This window comes from Furipterus horrens, unplaced genomic scaffold (assembly GCF_987537825.1).
Source record: "Furipterus horrens unplaced genomic scaffold, mFurHor1.1.pri manual_scaffold_5, whole genome shotgun sequence".
NCBI classification, from domain to species: Eukaryota; Metazoa; Chordata; class Mammalia; order Chiroptera; family Furipteridae; genus Furipterus; species Furipterus horrens.
Window position 1 is genome coordinate 181,896,422 of NW_028327175.1, and position 13,743 is coordinate 181,910,164.

General features: G+C 39.6%; 1 pseudogene; it reads right to left on the bottom strand.

The window, feature by feature from the left end:
- Positions 1-4,947: 4,947 nt before the first annotated feature.
- LOC150010542 (nascent polypeptide-associated complex subunit alpha pseudogene) lies at positions 4,948-5,648 on the bottom strand (annotated as a pseudogene).
- Positions 5,649-13,743: the final 8,095 nt, after the last annotated feature.

Below are 13,743 nucleotides of genomic sequence, written 5' to 3' on the forward strand. Positions count from 1 at the left end.
AAGGTCATGTAATGTTAACAGACATTAAAATATGAGGTATGCACCAGGCTTAGGAGTCGTGTCAGTCAAAAACGAACCTAGCCCATATTTAGAATTCAAATTTTAGTTGCCATATGGCCTGGGGGTTTCTGAAAACAGTCAGAGTCGTTGGAAGCCTTGAAAGATAAATGGTCTGCTAGAATCTGCTGGAGTGGGCTGGACCATACAGCGGAGCTGGGTTTTGTTAAGAGCAGTGGTTCCAGTCTGTAAACAGGATAGCCACAAAGTCTGGAAACATAGATAATAGTATTTTTTATTGATGATATGATGTCTCTTTACTGGTGTTTCTAGACTATGGACTTTATGAACCTGTGGTGGTCAGGAATCCTGATCACTTTCTGACAGAACCTCTCAAAGAGCCTATATGGCCAGTGAAGGCTTGCCAAAGAATGACCTGAGTCTTAGGAGCTCAACATCTCTGTTCAGGGAATCCCCTCTGGTTGTGACAGAGGCTTTCTCCCTTTGTCCAGAGACTTTTGAGTGCTAAAGGTTGGCAGTTCAGAGAAGTCTGGTAGCAACTGCAGCTGCTGAGGTAGTGGTCAGCCAGGCAGCCATGACCCTGAAGAAGAGGTCAGCAGCAGCCTGAGCCCCATCATGATCCACTGGCAGTAAAGTGGACATTAGCTTGTGTGCAGCAGGGTGACAGTAGCCAGCAGAGCAATAGCCAACAGACCATCAATAGCAGTTAAAATGAAAGCTGATGGTTTGCAGAGCTGTTGTCAGCTGTTCTGATTCTATGAGTAATAAATATCTCCAACCCCACCTGTAAGGACACTTAGGGAAATAACCGTAGAGGCAGATCCTGGAATCAGGGCTTGAAGATTTGGGTATGGCTATAAATGTGACCTATCAGAGGATGGTGTGGGAAACCTTTGAATATATCTGTTTCTGATGAGGGAAATCTGCCAGTCCCCTAATCAAAGGAACTCTTAAGTCACATATTCAACAGGTTAAACACTCTGAATACAATTCTAGGACTACCTTTATTTTTTCAAATAAATATTTGTTTCTCCTTTTATTTTATTTTATTTTTCAGACATCAGTAGTTTATTGTTTGTTTAGTCCAAACACATTCAAAATGGAAACTGAAAGAATACTTTCCACCTGAAACAATTAAACTAGATTCTACTAGCATATAATGCTTAACACATTATAGCAATAAAGATGGTAATCCACTGTCTCCTATACCTACTAAAGCCAAGATGGTAAAGTCAATTTGGTTGCAATAGTGTCATAAGGATAGAATATTACCATAAAAAAAAAAAAAATCAGCAAATAACAGTAAGGGTAGATGACTATTTTTACTCTGGTTCACTGAAAAGGGGACAAAATGTTAAAGGTCCACAGTACAGCAGGTGAACAATCACCATATAAACTTCTCCGTGTGATGTTTTAATGATGTATTCATGGTACATAAAGACTAAAGTCAAATGGCTCTTTGCTCTAATTTTCTATTACACTTAACATCTGTCATTACTTTTGGTGCCAGAACAGTTTTCATGAGTGGTAGGGCAATATCCTCGTTTTGCAATTTTATATATATATATACACACACACACATATATATATATACATATACATATATATATATATACACACACATATATATATATATACACACACACATATATATATGAAATGGGAAGAAAGAGTAAAGGAAAAATATGCTATAAAAAAAGCACTGACAATAAACCACTCATTTAAAAGTAGTATTTGTTTCTCCTTTTAGATGTATATTTTGATCTTGTTTACTGTGATTCCATTTGTTCACATTTAGAGCATTTTTTAAATATATATTTTATCTTAATTACTAGTAGTACCTCCTGCCCTTTTCAAAGTATATACTGCAATGCCTTTTCAATCTTCTGAAATTTATTTGTCAGGATAGGACCTTCTTTAGCTCTAGATTCCCAAATGATTTCTGGAAAGATTGGGGAGGCAGCATGTCTTGAATTGGCTTCTGGATGAGAACTCATAAAAACAATACGTTAAGAACCAAGGTGAAATAGTTGCCCAGCTTCTAATTGGTGCAAGCTCCTCTCACTTCTTCCTGCATGCAGATTTCTTAGTAAGTCCCAAAACCATATTTCAAAAATTGTGGTCTTATTTCAACCATATTACACATATAATGGAAGGTGATGCAACTGTTAAATACAATGAGGACAAGGAAGTAGCAGGATACACAAGCTGCCAACATTGACTATTAAAGTCGGGTAAATGCAGGTAAGCTCTTGTAATGATGCATATTGTAATCTTTAAAGTAATCATTAGAAGCATAATAAAAGAAAGCACAACTAAAAAGTCAAACAGCAGGAAAAAAGCAGAGTGAAAATTACTTCATTAATCCAAAAGGAAATGAGGAAGGAGGAACAAACAACAGGTGGAAATAGAAAATGAAGAGCAAGATTGTAGTTTTAAGCCCATCTATAAAATCAGTAGCTAAATTAAATGTAACTGACTAAAAAATCAATTAAAAGGATATTAGATTGTATATTAAAAAATCCCGGAAAACAAAAACCCTACTTACACGGTGCTTATAAAAAGCACAAGTTGGTTTAACATTCAAAATCTAGTTGATACAATCACCAATTAACAAAATAAATTAGGAAAACAATTCAAAAATGATTAAAAAAATAATAACAGTTGAGCCTTGGCTGGTGTGGCTCAGTGGATTGAACACTAGCCTGCCAATCGAAAGGTTGCTGGTTCGATTCCCAGTCAGGGCACATGCCTGGGTTGCAGGCTGTGAAGATGTCGGAGAGGCAACAAATGTGGGTGTTTCTCTCACACATTGATGTTTCTTTCCCTTCCTTCCCTTCTCTCTAGAAATGAACAGATAAAATCTTAAAAAAAAAAAAACAGTTAACATACAATATTATATTAGTTTTAGGTGTACAACAAAGTGATTGATATTTATATAATTTACAAGTGATCACCCTGAGAAGTCTAGTACCTATCTGACAGCATACATAGTTTGTTCCTTTTTTCTTGTTTCCCTGCTTTCTTTTGGATCAAATGATTCCACTTTGTCTGCACTAGTGGCATATTAGTTATACTTTTATTTCATTTTTTTTAAATGTTTTTAAATTTACTTATTCTTAGATGTACGAGAGAAAGAAATGTCCATTGGTGGCCTCTCACATGCCCCCAAGTGGGGGCCTGGCCTGCAACTCAGACGTGTGCCCTGACTGGGAATTGAACCAGCAACCTTTCGGTTAGCAGGCCAGCATGCAATCCACTGAGCCACACCAGCCAGGGCTATACCTTTATTTCTTTAGTTGTTGTACTGGAGTTTATAATATACATCTTTACTACTGTAACATAATAAAATATACTTAAAAACTACACCTTTAAATATCCGTCTACCATTAAATAATACATATATCACTTCATGTGTTATCTTTTTGATTCTTCCTAGAGCAAGTGAAGTGGTATCTCATTGCAGTTTCGATTTGTATTTCTGAATTTCTTTGTGCACTTCCTTCCTCTTCAGCACACTGTCCTGAACACACTGTCTTGGCCTTCCTGAACTCCTATCCGTTTCTTCATTGCAGAGAGACTTCTGGGCTGTTTGGTTTCCCTTTCCTTACACTGCAGCCTGGAAGCTGCCTCCACACAGTAAGATAGCACAATCATAGGGCTCACATTGTTTCTCTCTTCTCAGGGATCACAGTCCTGTGCCGTCTACTGTCCAGTGTCTGAAAACCATTGTTTTCTATATTTTGTTGTTTGTTTTCTAGTTGTTTAAGGCAGAGGGTAAATCCAGCCCCTGTTATTCCACACTGGCCAGAGTGGAAGTTTCAGCTGCCTTTTTTCTCATCACATTTCTGAGTTCCTTCCTGCAGTAAGCTTCCTCTAAGTTCTTCACTGATGAGCTATATTTAAGACATTTAATCTGGGAGATAAAACCTTCTCACTGGATCTGAGTCTACAATGCAGCTCATACTAGTGATTTAAGTACTGTGACAGGCTACTTGGAGAAAGAGATATGACAACCACAGTGTGAAAGACATTGATCGGCCATTCCAGGCACCCTGGGCTCTACAGTGGAAAGAGAGCAGCTGCTTACTGTATTGCTACAGTGTCCTCTAGAATATTGTACACATTTCTTTTCTTTTTTTAATTTAAATATTTATTTATTTATTTTTAGAGAGAGGAGAAGGGAGGGAGGGAGGGAGAGAAACATCAACATATGATTGCCTCTTGCATGCCCCCTACTGCGGACCTGGCCTGAAACCCAAGCATATGCCCTAATTGGGAATGGAACCGGCGACCCTTTGGTTTACACTCAATCCACTGAGCGACCTCTGCCAGGGCTGTACACATTTCTACTCCCACTACTGGGGAATGAAAAGACATATAGCTTGAGTAGGCTTGTGATGATTCTACCAAGACAAATTAGTTGCAAAATGTACATGTGTGATTAGATAAATTGTTAAATAGGAATATTAGTTTTAAATCTGTTAAAGGTTTGTGATGGATAAATATTATATAAGATCCAGTCCCAGTACTCAAGGAACTTACCATTTTTAAAAAGACTTTATTTATTTATAAGTAAATAAAGAGAAACATTGAAGTGTGAGAGAAATATCAATCAGTTGCCTTTTGCACGTGCCCCAGCAGGGGACCAGGCCCACAACCCAGGCATATGCCCTGACCAGGAATCAAACCAGTGACCTTTGGCTCAACCAACTGAGCCATGCTGGTCAGGGCAAGGAACTTATAATTTAATAGAAGGGGAAAAACAAAGTATTTATATGACTTTTATTAGTTAAATCTAGAAAAAAACAAAGGGGGCCAATTTCTCCACATTCTCATCAACATTTGTTTTTTGGTTTTTTTTTTTATCCTACAAGAAGCCATAACTTTATTAATGATAGAAAGTACAAATTTCAAATCAAGCTGCAGTAACTTTTGAAACACCAAAAACAAAAACAAAAAAAACAAAAAATAACCCTCAATTTTGATGATGTTCATTCCATAATAGCATTTACAATATCATAACTGTTGTTCTTCAGGGCTCAGACTGCCTCTGCTCTTGACACATTTGCTTGTGACATGACCAGTTCTATGTCCATAACTTACACACCTGTTTCATCAACCTCTTCCTCTTCACTCCCCCCTTGTACAGCTGTAGTCTGTGTTTTCTTGAATGTTTGAGACAGCTTCACCTTGAACTTTGAATTTCTCAGCAGCTGCGCCACTGTGCTTGCTGAGATAAATCCTTGATCTTAGCCTCCTCCAAAACTATGTAAGTATCTGAAGCTGGGCTTTTGTAGACATCTGGTTTTGTGATGACAAAGAGGATATTCTTAGATTTCTGGATAGTGACCCTAGTAACTCCTGTAAATTGTCAAAGACCTTGTTTGGAATAGACTTCCCTGCCTTCTTTTCACTCTAGCTCTGTTTTGCTTTACAGACTAGTTTTTCATCTATTCAGCTGCTGCTGCCAGCTAGGCTTGTTGTGTGCTTGTCTGTGTGGAATCTTATTCCTCCGGCTCTGGTACTGATTCATCACTGTCAGATTCTGTCACAGACCCTGTCTCAGCCTGGGAATGTGGCAACTCCTGCTCTGTAGCAGGGATGGTTTCTGTGGCTTCACTGGACATTTTGTGTGGGGAACGCAGAACCAAGATGGCGGCCGAAAAAGCTTCTCTTTCTGATAATAGCCATTCTAGAGAGTAAGTGAAGTGGTATCTCATTGTGGTTTTGATTTGTATTTCCTTGATGGCTAATGATGTTGAACATTTTTATGTGCTATCAGACACTTGTATATCTAATTTGGAGAACTGTCTATTCAAATTCTTAGCCCATTTTTTACTGGTTTGTCTTTTTACTGTTGAATAATAAGAATTCTTTATATATTCTTGATACAAATCCTTTATCAAATATGATTTGCAAATATTTTATTTTACTCTGGATTCTTTTTACTTTCAAAGCACAGAAGTTTTAATTTGATGAAGTCTAATTTATCTTTTTTTTTTTTTTTTGGTTGCTGTGCTTTTGGTGTTATAGTTGAGAAGCTTTTACCATCATCACAAAGATTTACGCCTATGTTTTCTTCTGAGAGCTTTATGCTTTTAGCTCTTTATGCATTTAGGCCTACAGTCCTTTTTGAGTTACCTTTTTGTTTGTATAAGTGTAAATAAGGGGTCCAATTTCATTCTTTTGTGTGTGGATATCTGAATGACCCAGCACTATTTGTTGAAAGGACTACTCTTTTCCCATTGAATTATCTTTGGACTCTTGTCTGAAATCAATTACCTATAAATATATGTATTTATGTCTGGCTTTCAATTCTATTCTATTGATCTATATTTCCCCTTATGCCAGTACCACACTGTTTTTATTGCTGTAACTTTATAATATACAAGTTATAATAAATTTTAAATTTGGGAAACATTAAAGGGTTATAAAGAGGAAAATAACGTCATGAAGTTATATTTTTAAAAGGTTACATTGGGATGCCCTGGCTGGTGTGGCTCAGTGGATTGAGCACCGTGTTCAATTCCCAGTCAGGGCACATGCCTGGGTTGCACACCTGGTTCCCAAGAGGCAACCACACATTGATGTTTCTCTCTCTCTCTCTCCCCATTCCCCTCACTCTCTCTAAATAAATAAATAAATAAATAAAATATTTAAAAATAAAAGGTTACATTAGGGTTCCTCAAAAAGTTAAACATATAATTGCTAGATAACCCAGAAGTTTCACTCTTAGGTATATAACCCAAACAATTGAAAATAGGGACTCAAACAAATACCTATATGCTAATGCTCATTGCAGCATTATTCTAGCCAAAAGGTAGAAACAACCAAAGTGTCCATCAGCAGATGAATGGATAAACAAATTTAGTATATGAATACAGTGAAATATTAGTCAAGTATACAAAGGAATGAAGTTCTGATACATACTACAACATGGATGAACTTTGTAAACATTATGCTAAGTGAAAGAAGCCAGATACAAACAGATAAATATTGCATGATTTCACTCACATGCAATATCTAGGACAGACGAACTCACAGAGATAAAAAGTAGATTAGAGATTATCAGGGGCTCATGAGTGAGAAGAATAAAAAATTATTGCTTCATGGGTACAGAGTTTCTGTTTGGGGTTATAAAAAAATGTTTGGAAATGTATAGCGGTGATGGTTGCAGAACATTGTAAATGTAATTAATGTCACTGCATTGCACATGTAAAATGGTTAAAATGGCAAATTTATGTTATATATATCTCATTACAATTGAAAAAAAAGACTGCTTGGAGGCTGTGAAGAAATCAGACTATAGGTTAATGTGACTGCAGTAATTCAGGTTAAAGATGATGGTGTGTTTAACCCTTTCAGGTCTCCTCTATCCCTCTCTATCCTGCTCTGTGCTACAGAAAGCTGATCCGTTTTGGCTGAAGCCTCTGGCCTCTTCTGGTTGAACTTGGCCACTGTGGAGCACTGGTCAATATAGAGCACTGGTAAGAGATCAGAGGGTATGAGGAGGCTAGATCAGGGTATTCCCATGGCTTCCAATCTGCAGGGTTGTTGTGAGCACTATAGCTCTTGATGAAAGGTTACAGCTCCTGTCAGACAGCCCTCTCCACAAAGTTCTTTTTCTATTCTAATAATTGTTCCCTCCCCCAATTCCTTCTAGGGCCATAGTGGTCACCACTAGTGTACTTGTATTTCCCTACACCAGTTTATTACTTTAATAGCCCCTTTATTAAACTTTCCTAGAATTGCCCAATTTGAAGTGTGCTATCCGTTTCCTGCCTTAGATGGGTGTGCATGTAATAGGGAGAGCAATAGATGTATTTGGAGGTAGAGCCTTGAGGTAGATATATTTGGAGGTAGAGCCTTGAGGTTTTGATAGATTGGATGGTGTGACAGACATGAATGTCTATAAGAAAAGTTCTCAGAAATTGGGTAAGACAGGACACACACTGTAGGGAAGAAACATAAGATTCAGATTCATACCAACCAATTATAGTCTAGCTATAGTAGCAAGTTTCAAAGTGGTTGGAACAAGCTACTCAATGTACTAAACCATCTATCACCCTGCCTTGGGGACAGATTTTACTTCTCTCCTAGTTCTCAGATATGCAGGAGAGAAATTGGAGGGATCAGAAAAGTTGTGTGTCCTAAAAAAGCAGTGAAAATAGAATTACTGAAAATGATACTAGGAAAAGTGTCTAATAATTTGAGTAAGGTGTCAAGATCCAGACACTGGCTTGCAATGGCTCACTCTCCCAACCAGGTAATCTGGCGATAAATGGGAACAGCAGTTTCTGGAGATATTCAGGTTTCAGGGGTAACAGAGCAACACCCTGTTACATCCAGCAGCTGTCCTCTTGTGCTTATTCCATCCCAGAGACCATACACAGGACACAGTGGAAGAGATACTTCCGTCACAGACCCTACGCCATTTATACGCTTCAACTATTTTCCCCCTTTCCCTCTTTTCTCTGAATACCTTTCTCCTACCCTGGCCCTTCCTGCCGCTGAAAGGCACACATAACCTGTATCCCTGCTAGGTGGCAGAGCATCTGAGACTGAGGCATTACTTAACATGCTTCAAGCTGTCCTGAGTCAGACAGGAAATCCTAATGTCCTGCCTGGCTTATTTCCCTTTGATTCAATATGGAGACCTCTGATTAAGGTGTAACTCTCACAACATAATCCTTAGGTCTTGGGTCCCTGGACTAGTCCTCTGGGGCCTGCTAGTTGTTTCAGTCCGGCCTTCAGACCAAGGCCCCTTGAGTGGGTGTGCCAGTACCATAAACTCTTTCTTTCTTGTGCTTTCTTGTGCTTCCTACAGGAAGCACTCATCGACTTAATCGTATTCCCTTACATGCTCTAAGGATCCAGAGAGCCTTTCGTTATTCACAGCTCCTGGCCAGCTGTATGATCTCAGACACATTACTTAGCTTCTTTTTTTTTAAATCATTTAAAATTGTTACTCTATCACAGTTGTCTCAATTCTTACCCCTTTCCCCTCCTCTCTGCCCATCCCCCCTCCCCATTACTTAATTTCTGTATGCCTCAAGTTGTTATTATTAAGCTCTTAGCCAATGCCTGGCACATGGCAAACTCAGTGAAGTTTTGAATCTAAGTTCAGTTTATTTTATTTTAGTTAATTATTTTTAACTGGGTATTATGTGTACCCAGAAAAAGTTTCAAAAAAGGCCCACTACTTCTCCCTACCACCCAATTCAACTCCCCACAGACAGCCCTCTTACCAATTCCATTCTTAGACTTCAAGAGATAGTCTATGCAATTACAGACACAGACTCAGATTATTTTTCTCTTGTACAAATACTAGCTTTTGTCTTGGAGAGCTTTTCAAATCAGTTCTTACTGAGTTGCCTAATTCTTTTTTAGATTCCCCCAAATTTATTTATAAGTTTGGGATAATTTTCATGAAAAAAGATTCATTCATTTTCATCCATTTTAACTGTACATTTTAATGAGTTTGGAATTTTTATATACTCATTAATCATCACCACAATTAAGATACAAAATGTTTTCATTACCCTAAAATTTCTCCCTTTCTCCACTGCAATCATTTCCCTTACCTAACACCTAGCTCTGTGCAATCTTGACCTACTTTCTGCCACTATGGTTTTGCTTTTTCTAAAATTTTACACAAATGGCATCATACAATATGTTATCTTTTGTGTTTGACTTCTTTCATTTAGCATAGTGTTTTTTTTGGATTCATCCATGTTATTGCACATATTTATAATATCGTTTCTTTTTAATGGAGAGTAGTATTGCATGATAAAGAATTTTGAAATCAATTGTTTGTTCCAGTTCTTATTATGAAAAATGCGATTGCATATCAGTCTTGGTGTGGGCATATATTCACATTTGTTCTTGGCTGCTGGGTGATAAGGCAAGTGTATTTTTACTTTATAAGGCACTGTCAAACTCTTTCCTAAGTGCCCATACCATTTTGCAATCTCATTTACAATGTATTGGAGTTCTAGTTCGCATTTTTCCTTTTTAACAGCTGGAGTGTAACAGCTGGACAAAAAGAGCAATTAAGCAAATGTAGCAAATGTTAACAATTGATGAATCTGAAAAAGAGTATATAGGTTTTCATTTTGCTGGTCTTTCTGTTTATCTTTAAATTTAAAAAATTTCAAAATAAAAAGCTGAGAGAAAAACTAAATTGTATATTATATGAAACTGAACTGATTCTAAAGTTTATCTGGCATGAAAAATTTGCAAGGACAGCCAAGAAAACGTGACAAAGAACAATGAAGGGGAATGGGTCTCACTGTTAGCTTAGATAGCTAGATATTATTAAAGGAAGAGAACAAAGGGAATCAGATATCAAGCCTAATAAACTTGGAAGCTGAATCAGATAATAAGCCTGTCTTGCTAGGAAGTTGCAGCATTCATAGGTACCCCAGGGGATCACAGCATTTCCCCACCAAGGGAATTAACATCTCTCTTTCCCCTGTAGAGAGAGAAAGGACCAGCTGTCCACCCTTCTCAGGATACAATTGATCTGTTTTCCTGCAGATTACCAGGGGAGGAATAAAACAATAAAGGGCAAATTCCTCTGCTGGGTTCATTCCCAGTAGAAGTCAAATGGCGCACGGGGAGGTACTTCTGCTTTGACATCAACAATAGGAACTAAGATAGCGACCATAAAGTCCTGTCTGTCTAGCCTGGGAAAAGAATCAGATTGGAAAAGGGACAGAGGACCCCCGGAAGATCTAGGAAATGTATTGGTTGGGGGAGAAATAAACAGAAGCCCACAAAAAGTTGTGAAGTTGATTGGTTAGTTTGAAAGAGTGCTTGGTCCTTCCCAAGCCCAAGATAAAATAACACAAGCTTAACAAAGGTCTCTCTCAACTACCAACCCCCGCCACCAACATGCTCTCACCCTGCTCCTTCATGCATTGTGTCTCCATGGCAGCCATGTGGCCCTAACAGCCCCCTGGGATTCTGGAGCTGTGCAGCCTTGGAGCATGGACCTGTGCACAGCACCAGCTGCAGCACAGCTGGGAACAGATTAAGCTAGCTGGATGGGGACAGATACGCACTAGCTTCGGCATGGCACAAAATTTTTGGACACTGTCGTTTGTACTGGGCCTGGTGAAGACGAGGCTGAATGTTTCCCATGTTGGGATGTGAGATACCAAAACTGAATCCAGGACAGTACTTTATGGACTGTTTGCTCCAGCTTCTTCAATATACCTACCCCTAAGCTTTATCCTCCCATATGTGGGTTTCTGGAATGCTTTCCCTGTGATTCCTTGAAAGGGCCTCATTTCCACCTGCAACACTACTAGATATCAAAATTACCTCTAAAGCTGTAGTAATTTAAATGTATTTTATTGTCACACACAAAAACCTCCCAGAAAAATTATACAGAGAATCTAGAAAAAAGTTTCATGTGGCTATGGATATTTAGTTTACAATAAAATGGCATTTTAAAATTAGAATGAGTTGGGCTTTTGGTCAAGATGGCAGCATTGGCAGCATAGCACGTCCTTCCATGACCACATCAAAGTAAACACAAGTAAACTACAGGACAACCTGCCTGAAATCTAGCTGAGCAGAAGTCCTACAACTAGGGATATGAAGAAGAAGCAACATAGACTGGTAGGAGAGGCAGAAATGCAGAACAGGCTGGTCCAACACCCATGTGTGGTGGATAAAAATCAGGAAGGATATCTCACCTGTTGAGGTCCATCGGAAGGAATGAGGAGTCCCAGCCCCACACCAGCCTCCCTACCCTGGATTCCAGGGCAAGGAAGAGAAGTCCCCATAACTTCTGACTATAAAAACCAGCAGTGATTGTGGCTGAGTGAGACTGAGGGCTTCTGGAGTCCCCAGCATTTCCCTTAAAGGGCCCATACACAGACTTACTTGAACTCACTTGCTTTGAGCTCCAGCACTGGGGCAGCAGCTTGAAAGGCACCAGGGACATACAGAAAGTAACTGAATTGCATCAGGGTGAGAGCTGGAGGGGCAGCTTTCTCCCAAACAGAAGTGCTGGTAGAAGCCATTATTCCTTTTCTGACCGCTTTCCTCACCCACAGAGCCAGCAGACAGGCACCATATCTCCATCAACCTGACTAGCACTGTTTGCCCTGCCCTGGTGATTCCTTGAGACCTTGCCCCACCCAACTTGCAGGCCCACTCAAGCTGTTTCCAATGGCTTTTCCATACAAACGGTCTTTTCTTGGCTCATGCTTCAGATTTTCCCAAAATCTCTCAAACAAGCAACATCTGGCCTCAGTGTGCTCTGTACCTCTCTCTAAGTGACCCCAGGCCCAGTACTAGTGGCAGCTGGCCTTGGTTCACAACTTGGCCTCTTCTGGGCACCTCTAAGCCCAGCACAAGTAGCAGCTATCTGCAGATTGATTTGTAGCTCATGCCGGATGACTCACAGCAGAACGCAGGCAGTGGCTGACCATGGTTTGTACCTCTCAGGAGGCCCAGAGCCAGTGCACCCATGGACAGCTGCAGACCACACTGAAGCACCACCCAACCCCTCCACAAGTCACACACTTGAGGGGCGGACTCAGCAGGCACCAGAGCATCACTAAGTAAGTCCTGCTCTGTTGGGTGGGCCCCTGCACAGCTGGTTTTCCATGATAATTGCAGCCAGTCCTTGCAGCTGACTGCCCTGAAAGTAAATCCCTCCCATTGATATGCCAACAGCAATCAAGACTCAACTATAGAAGGAGGGTGTACACAACCCACGGGGGTTGGGGGAAGGGCATGCCTTAAGTGCCCAGCTCTGGTGAATGGGAGGCTGTGCCACTGAACCCTACAGAACACCTGCTACATTAGGCCACTCTACCAAACCCAGGATATGTAGCAGTTCTATGTAATACATAGAAATAAACACAGGGAGGCTGCCAAAATGAGGAGTCAATGAAACATGTCCCAAGTGAAAGAACAGAACAAAACTCCAGAAAAAGAACTGAAAAATGGAGACAAGCAATCTATGATATGCAGAGTTCAAAATACTGATTATAATGATGCTCTATGAACTTAGGGGAAGAGTAGAAGAATTTAGTGAGAACTTCAACAAAGGGATAGGAAATAAAAACTAAACTAAAAAACACAAAAAAGAACCACTAATAATTGAAGACTATTTTAATTGAAACTAAGAATACAGCCCTGGCTGGTGTGGCCCAGTGGGTTGGAACATCATCCCATAAACCAAATGATGGTAGATTTGATTCCTGGTCAGGGCACACGCACAGGCTGTGGGGTCAATTCCCAGTCAGGGTGTGTACAAGCAGTTAACCAATTGGTGTTTCTCTCTCACATTGACATTCCTTTTCTTGGTTCTCAGGCTGGCACTCAATCCACTGAACCACACCAGCCAGGGTGGATCTCTCTCTCTCTCTCTCTCTCTCTCTCTCTCTCTCTCCACTTCCTCTCTCTCCAAAAGCAATAAAAAAGTTCTCAGGAGAGGATAAAAAAAAAATTTTTTTTTAAAGAATACAGGGAATCAACAGAGGAGTAGATGAAGCAGAGGATTAAATCAGAAATTTGAAAGAGAAGGTAGCAGAAAATACCCAATTAGAACAGCAAAAAAGAAAACAATATCCCCCAAATGTGGATGGTATAAGGAGCCTCTGGGACAACTTCAAGTGTACCAACATTTTCATCATGGGGGTGCCAGAAGAAGGGAGACAGCAAGAAATTGAAAACCAAAAAAAAAAAAAGAAATTGAAA